General features: G+C 44.2%; 1 non-coding gene across 1 annotated transcript; it reads left to right on the forward strand.

The window, feature by feature from the left end:
* The first annotated feature begins 3,296 nt into the window (after positions 1-3,296).
* LOC138302256 (U5 spliceosomal RNA) lies at positions 3,297-3,412 on the forward strand. Its single transcript, XR_011205349.1, has one exon. It is a non-coding gene; the product is annotated as a U5 spliceosomal RNA (small nuclear RNA).
* Positions 3,413-7,679: the final 4,267 nt, after the last annotated feature.

The following is a 7,679-nucleotide window of genomic DNA, read 5'->3' on the forward strand; positions in this document are numbered from 1 at the left end:
AACAGTCACAACTTCTGTTGGGTAGTATAAACTCTGTGTAAATACTTATGTTGAATACAAACAATATTAGTTGGCTATTGCGATGTCTCAGGAGCCCTCCTCACCTCCTGACACTCTTCCTCTATGAGCTTTGCTATATCCCTTTCCCATGACAAATGTGTCATGGGCGTGAATTACAAGAGACTTATATAGAGCAGATATTTTCCCTGAGCCCATTTCTCTCATCATCAATATCCATCCTAGAAGGTTGAAATTGTGGAGACTGTCTAGGCTCTTCCTGCTGAGAAGGAGGGTATGCCTGAGTTCCAAAGAGCTAAAGAATACACTTTTGCGCATATCAAAATTGTTTTGTAACTCCCCAAAGGAAAGGATATTCGCACCTGCCACAACATCCCCCAGCTTGGGCGCTCTGATGACAATCACCCATCAGTACCTTTCAAACCATGAGTTTGTCCAACCAACTTCCCCATACATAATGGAATTTCATTTGTTACCTTCCTGTGCAACCCAAAATCTTGGTGTGTTTTAACAGCACACCATCAATTCCCTGACTGTGCCTGAGGGCATATTGGGAGTCAGAGCCTCCATCCTACAAAACGTGTGTTGAATACATCCTTCCCATTGTCCACCTCTCTGAGGCACATGCTAGATCCCCGTCACTGACATTCGGCCATTCGTTGATTACAACTATGTGGGAGGAGTGATATTATAATTTGATGTCCAAGGCTCAAAGTTCACCATATGTGGATTTGTAACTTTAAGTCATGGATATCCATCGGTTTTTGACTTCCTACAAAACGTTTCTTATGAGTGTGGTCAAACTAGCGAAGAAGTCTCTTGGAATCTCATAGTTCTGTAATTGATACAAGATTCATGGAAGGGATACCATTTTAAAGATGGCTGCTCTTCCCATTAATGATAGAGGAGGCTGGTACCCGTAGGTGAGATCTGCACGCACCCTATCCAGTTGTGTCAATATGTTACACTCCCAAGCCTTTGTTTTGTCAACGCACACACCTGAGTCTCTGAATCCCTCTCTAGCTGTTGTCAGGCCCTCTAAACCAGATATGTAAATCAGCATTTTGGTATTTCTATCCCATTGGGTTTTCTTTCTGGGGATTCTGTATTTGACTGGCTTAAACTGTGCTCCAATGTGGTAAGCACACCGTTGTGTATGGTGTGCTTGTCTGCTGCCATCTAGGCTTGTCTTCATCTGTGGTCCTAGCCTTTGTGGATCCCGTGTGTGCTATGCCATCAGATTCAAGCTTGCCTGGCTGAGGAGGGTTGATACCCCGAAACAGGTCCCAGGATGCTTGTTTCTGGCCTGGCAGTTCGGGATGGACTTTTCCCATGGGGAACAGGGTCAAGACTGATTTGCATATGGACGGGTCGAAACTGGAATGGCATGGCATGGCAAGCAAAAAAACAGATTAAACCCAGATCTGTGACTCGGGGGAATGTTTGATTTGTTCCACATTCCATCCATCATCTGTTATTTTTGCACTAGCCTTTGTATAGCAGTATGCCTTGCCCTTAAGTTTTTTCCTTGATGTGTGTCACCCACTGTTCTGAGTCCTCTTCTTATGATGGTTTGGGCATTCTACTGTTGCCTTTTAGATGGTGTTGTCCCCATTTTGGAGTCTCCACTTTTATTTGCCTTTAGTACTAGACTCAGACTAGTGTTCCCTTTTCAGGGATGGCATGGCTTTCTCGTTGGACATCCCTGGGGTGTTGGTTAGTGGTAGCCTGTCGCCTGGGCTCTCATTTTAGCTGGAGCTGGCTGGGGTGTAGCCGGTTTGCGGGGTGTCACTAGTAGTCTCCGCTCCTGGTCTTCCTCATGCTCCCCTTCATCCTTCTTCGCTGGTTATGTGTGATGGGGGGCTTCCTTGGAGTCTGGCTTGGCTTGTTGGGCTCTCCTCTTCCTATGTGGGTGTTGTCTCCCGCATGTGTCCCCTCTTTTGGAGGTCTGCTCCTTTAGGTGCACCGGTTGAGTCTGTCCTTTGGGCTTCTAGTGCCTGCTGGCTTGAGGCTGTGTTGATAGCTCAGTCTTTCCTCTCATCTGTCTGGACCATGCTCTTTCTGTATATCTGCCAGTGGCAATCGATGCCAGTTGTGCCAGCTTTGTTTGATTCTCATTCTGTAAGGACAGTGATGAGGAAGAGATGAGGTGGTAATCATTTGATTACACGCTAGTAACCTCATTACTATAACTCTCCTACTTCGTCTTATTACCTACGACTGACTTTCTCTATTGTGTTCACAGCTTTGATTCCAGCTCGCTGATCTGCTTATGTTGCATTGGGGATTCTGGGTAGAGGGGGGTCCTTCACAGGTACACCTGAATGGGGGAGTTTAAACCTTTTTAGGTTGAGCGCACAAGCGTTCTGGCCTGTTGTGATCTATCTCTGGGCTTTTAACCACACCCGCCGCACTCCCATCACTATCATTCGTTCATGGGCTTGCCTTTCAAAAATCGTTTGTTATCATTGGTAAATGCTTTACCTTTGTCCCTCCTTGGGCAGTTTTGTTACTACCTTGGCCATCGAGGCTGTTACATGGATAATTGCACTTTGGCTGATATGTTTGACTTCGAGCAAACTTCTTTTTCCTTTTGTGTCCCTACTTCGCACTCATGCTCATGGTGCCCATGGCACTTTGAACCGGCTCGCTTATGTCAACTGTTTTACTTTTAATTTTGAATTTATGTGGCATCCAGTTAGGAATTTACAACACTAATAGCTCTAACCCGTTCCTCTTGCCAATACTTGTTTTGTTACAGCAGGTGATGCAGCCTTATCAGCTTCAAGTACAAAACACACTGGCTCATTCATTGTCTCAGAAAGAAGAGCAACAAGCCAACAAGCATGCTTTGATGCAGACATATAACAATCCTCCTCTTCAATGCCACTGGTCCTCACAAAAGCTGTGTGAGGCAATAAATATCCTCCTCTTCGATGCCGCCGGTCATCACAAAAGCCTGTGTGAGGCACCATTCAAGATGTGCAGAGTTAAAGGAGCCGACATTACGACTTGAGCAGGGAAACTATTGTGGTGCAGCCTTTCCTGTCACGTGACCTACGACTAAATTTACATACCCATAATTCCATGTAACTTCTGAGTCCTCCTATTGTTTCTTTTTGTGGCAACAAGTGCTTTGTCAATGTACCGAATTACAACAATTATTATAAATTGGTTGTATTTTAAAGGGTTTCCTAAGATGAACTTAGTAAACTAAATCACCCTGACAGTCTGTGAAACGGTGTTTCCTGGCACCGCAGGCGGTGGCCATGAAATGTATACTCTGGTTTCTCTTCAAACCCAAAAAATCTTTTGCCGTTTATTGAAGATTTCCATGGAGAGGGACATTTAAGAGCTTCACTCAAATTTTGAAAGCCCTGCCCAGTGCAGATTTACCCTTTTTTAGTAAATGAAAGTATAATGCTATAGTAGACAAATTGATTATTTGTTGGTTTCTCAAGTGCAAAAACCTTCTTTTGTTTTCTGTCAGATGTACTTTTGGAGAGTAATTTTACTGTGATGTGGTTTACCTATAGCCCTGTTACATGACATAAGCAGGGCCGGCTTTAGGGTGCTGACCTGGATTGGGGATGCTGACCTCAGGGGAGCACTGTGTTTAGCAATAACTTACAAAATGTGCAATTTAAAAGCACTTGCTGAAAAATTTCCTGTGCATTCAGCCTTCAGAAAGCAATTAAAATGCCTAGATACCTCTTGTGATTAATGTTGTTGCTAGAGAGAATGATTGGAGTTTTGTCCAGTGGCAGCTTTGACTCGCCATAAAGTAGCCATAAAGTAGTGTAGCAGGTTAATATGCCTGCTGCAAATAACAGAATTAGATTTTATGTGTATAGGTGAGTGGATTAGTAAAGCCAGCCTTTACAAGCTCTTTAACACAAATTATTGTATGTGAAAGAGGGGCTATGGAGAGATAAGGGGCACATTTTCTGGGTGGTTGTGAGGGAATCCGAGGAGGTGGTCATGCGTTGGGGGGCGTCAAAAAAGACTGTCGCACAGGGCACCATCAGCACTAAAGCCGGCCCTGCATATAAGAAGGACGCATGCTGCACAAAAAACTCCATATCATCCAAAAGGAAACACTACCATGTGGGATGCAGTGCTATATAACAAGCTGTAAGGAAGGATCAATTGGTAAATGAAACACGTAACTGTATCCAATCTGGGTTTTCTTTCTGGATCGGCTCTTGCTTCTCCTTTCTCATTGATTATTGAGATTTTATTCAAATCCTCTCTGTGACTTAATTGTAAAGATGTGTTAAAATATATATAACTTTGAAACTGGTGAATAAAGTTCGAATCCAGCACAATTAACCTCCTGCGATCCTGGGAAAATCACTTAATCAACCCTTGCCTAAGAACAACAAGAAATAGCAAAGCCAATAGGTCGTACTTATGCAAGATCTATTGGCTTTTTCTATGCTATTTCTTAGCCATGTATAGCAGCGTGGCTGCTGTGCAACATGGCTGATAGTAAAAAAAAAAAAGAAAGTGCTATGGCATGGTCAACGCTTGCTCCATCATAGCATTTGTTTTATTTTATTTTGAACCAATGCCCATAGCAGCAGCACAGCTGTACAACATGGCAAAATTTTTTGACAAAGCCAATAGGTCTTGCATAGGTGAGACCTATTGGCTTTATCAATGTTTTGGGAAAAAAGCAATATGATGAGGCTAGCGCTGGACGTGTCTAACTTATTCATTAGGTCGAGCGCTTTGACCTGTTTTAATCTATCTGTGGGCTTTTAACCATGCCCACCGCACACCCATCATTATCACTCGTTCACGGGTTTGCCTTTCAAAAATCCTTTGTTATCATTAGTAAATGCTTTACATTTGTCCTTCCTTGGGGCGGTTTTGTTACTGCCCTGGACACCGACCCTGTTACATGGATAATTGCACGATTGTTGATATGTTTGTCTGCGAGCAAACTTGTATTCAGGTCGAGCCTAGACAGCATGCGTTTGCAAGACCTATTGGAAGGAATAAAGGACTTTGCTCCCGCCTGCCGCTGCCTGCTGCATACCATAGGATGAAGGCAGTGTTGCTCTTGCTTTGCTGCCTCCTAACTGGTTTGGCAGCCCATACGTCACTTCCTATTCTTGGCTGAGGAGCACCAGCCAACTACAGTTTAATTACGCTTGGATTGTTTTTCTGTTGTTTGGACAGACAATTTTTTTTGTTTCCTGCCTCTGGTGTTTGTCAGTAAGCACTCGTGTTCACTTGCGCAGTTCGTTTTCCACGTTTGTCCTTCACTTGGTCCTTAATCAGTAAATACATCTAGTTGTTTCTTGTGTGTGTGTTTTGTTTTGTACATATTTTGTGGCTTTATATAGCATGAAATCGACCCAGGTATTTAATCCTCAACAGTGGCTCTCCCTGCTCAGCGGGAGAGCCGATACTACAATATTCACTGCACTTGGGGAAACTCACCCCATAATGCTTTGCAGGAATTCCTTTTACAACACATTTTTGGCCATAACTCAGCCTGTGGTGGTCCTAGGACAATGGAATCCTCCCCCATCCCAGCCCTACCCCTACCACCACCACAAAACATTCATAATAATCTGCTCTTTCTGTCCAGGCCATCTTCTGGGTCACACTCGGTTAGAGGGGGCCGAAAATCATAACCTCTTCCACCATTCGATGTATATTTAAACTCTCTTGTAAGTGAAACTTTTGTTTTAGGGCTGAGAGGAGCTTGTGTTATAGTCCTGCTAGGTCTGCAGATGTGTAATGCACTGTGCTCTCCAGGGGCTAAAGGATGATAACTGCCCCAATGCACAACAAACTCAATCAGAAGTTAATCTATGAGGTCCAACTAGTCTCTGCCAGTGGTACTGCACCTTCTACACCTGACTCTACTGGGACATCAAGCCACGACCAATGGTACTGCTTCTTCTCTTATTGATTCTACAGGGACATCTAGTAACAACCTGTGGCACTGCACCCTGTGACGCTGACTCCACAGTAAAATTATATTTAAAAGGCCTGAAAATTTGTAATACACTATGCCCTCAAGGGGCTGATTATGTGGTTACACTGCAATGTTCTTTGACATTCTTTTTTCATGTGATTATGCCATTAGGGGCTCACTACATGGTTACATGACCATGTTTCTTTCAAATGCTATTTTTAATGTGGTGCTCTGTAGTGGCGGACCATTACAGTCTAATGCCAAGTTTATGAAGGAAAGCACAAACAGTTTATTTCTGATAAAGGTTTAATGTGCGGCATGACTAAATATTTCAGCCATTTCACTGAGGTCCTGGTACTTCTCCACCCATTTCTGGGTTTGGGGGGCATTCTGAACTTCTGACGACAGAAGAAGTTCTGGCAGTGTTCTGTGACACTGTACTCTGAGTGCTTTTGTCTCCACAGGTCCATCTATCCAGTGGTACTGCACCTTCTGGTGTTGACTCTACAGGGACATCTAGCCACAACCAGTGGTACTACGCCCTCTGCTGTTGACTCTGCAGGAACATCTAGCCACAACCAGTGTACTGCACCCTCTGCTGTTGACTCTACAGGGACATCTAGTAACGACCTGCGGCAGTGCACCCTTGTGCCGCTGACTCCACAGTTAAATGATACGTAAGAGGCCTGCTAAGCCTGAAAATGTGTAATACACTATGCCCTCAAGGGGCTGATTATGTGGCTACACTGCAATGTACTGTGGTGCTCTGTAGGGGCTGTTCGGACCATTGGAGTCTAATGCCAAATTTATGAAGGAATGCACAATTACAGTTTATTTCTGATAAAGGTTCAATGTGCCGCATGGCTAAATATTTATAAGGTCCCAAATACGAGGTTGTCATTACCATTTACAGCGCCAACAGCTCTAAATCTCGCTAATGCGTGACCTAGTGCATTGCAAATGCTTGTTTTAGTTAGGAGCAGGGTGCCTGTATCCGGGGTGGGAACACACCTCATGATGAAAGGGCTGACACATGTAAGAATAAACTACATAATCAGTTTATCGTCAGTAACTTCTCATGTCACTCAGGAATAACAATGGAAGGAGGCCAGCATGGGGTCACGAGAGCTCTTCTTGCTCTCAAAGGGCCGAAAAACGAAATCAAGATGTACAAAGATCGTGCCTCGTCAAAGTAAATTTAGGAACGTGCTTAGATCTCCATCCTGTGCTTAGATCTCCATCCTGTTGAGGCAGCTATTCGCATGGCTACCTCCTGCGCGCATTGCATGCCGGGAGTAAGTAGGGACTCCAGAGCGTTCTGATTGGAAGCACAAAACAATGGAAGCAGCTCTAGGTAAGCACGCTTCTAGGTAGAGTTTTCCTGTCCAGAGTTTGTATTGTACCTGGAAGAGAGGCACCGGGTCTGACTGTCCAGCCAGAGCAGAGGCAGAAGCTGGTGAGTTCGGCCCAACTCTGCAAGCCACTGCTGACGTCATGCTTTCAGTAGCCAGTGTTGGGAACCTTGGGATCAGGCAGTTCTATGTTCTAAACAAATCATGTACTTATAGTTTGTGTATCTTACCAAATGCACTTAGATTATGAACTACACACATATGGCACACTTGGAATGAGGGGGCTTTTATTGCACCTTAGAGTTTTGATACACATGTGCAGCATCTCCAGGGCTCTTATCACACCTTGAATGGTGTTGCGAGCATCTACCCAA

Source organism: Pleurodeles waltl, chromosome 6 (assembly GCF_031143425.1).
Source record: "Pleurodeles waltl isolate 20211129_DDA chromosome 6, aPleWal1.hap1.20221129, whole genome shotgun sequence".
Taxonomy (NCBI): Eukaryota; Metazoa; Chordata; class Amphibia; order Caudata; family Salamandridae; genus Pleurodeles; species Pleurodeles waltl.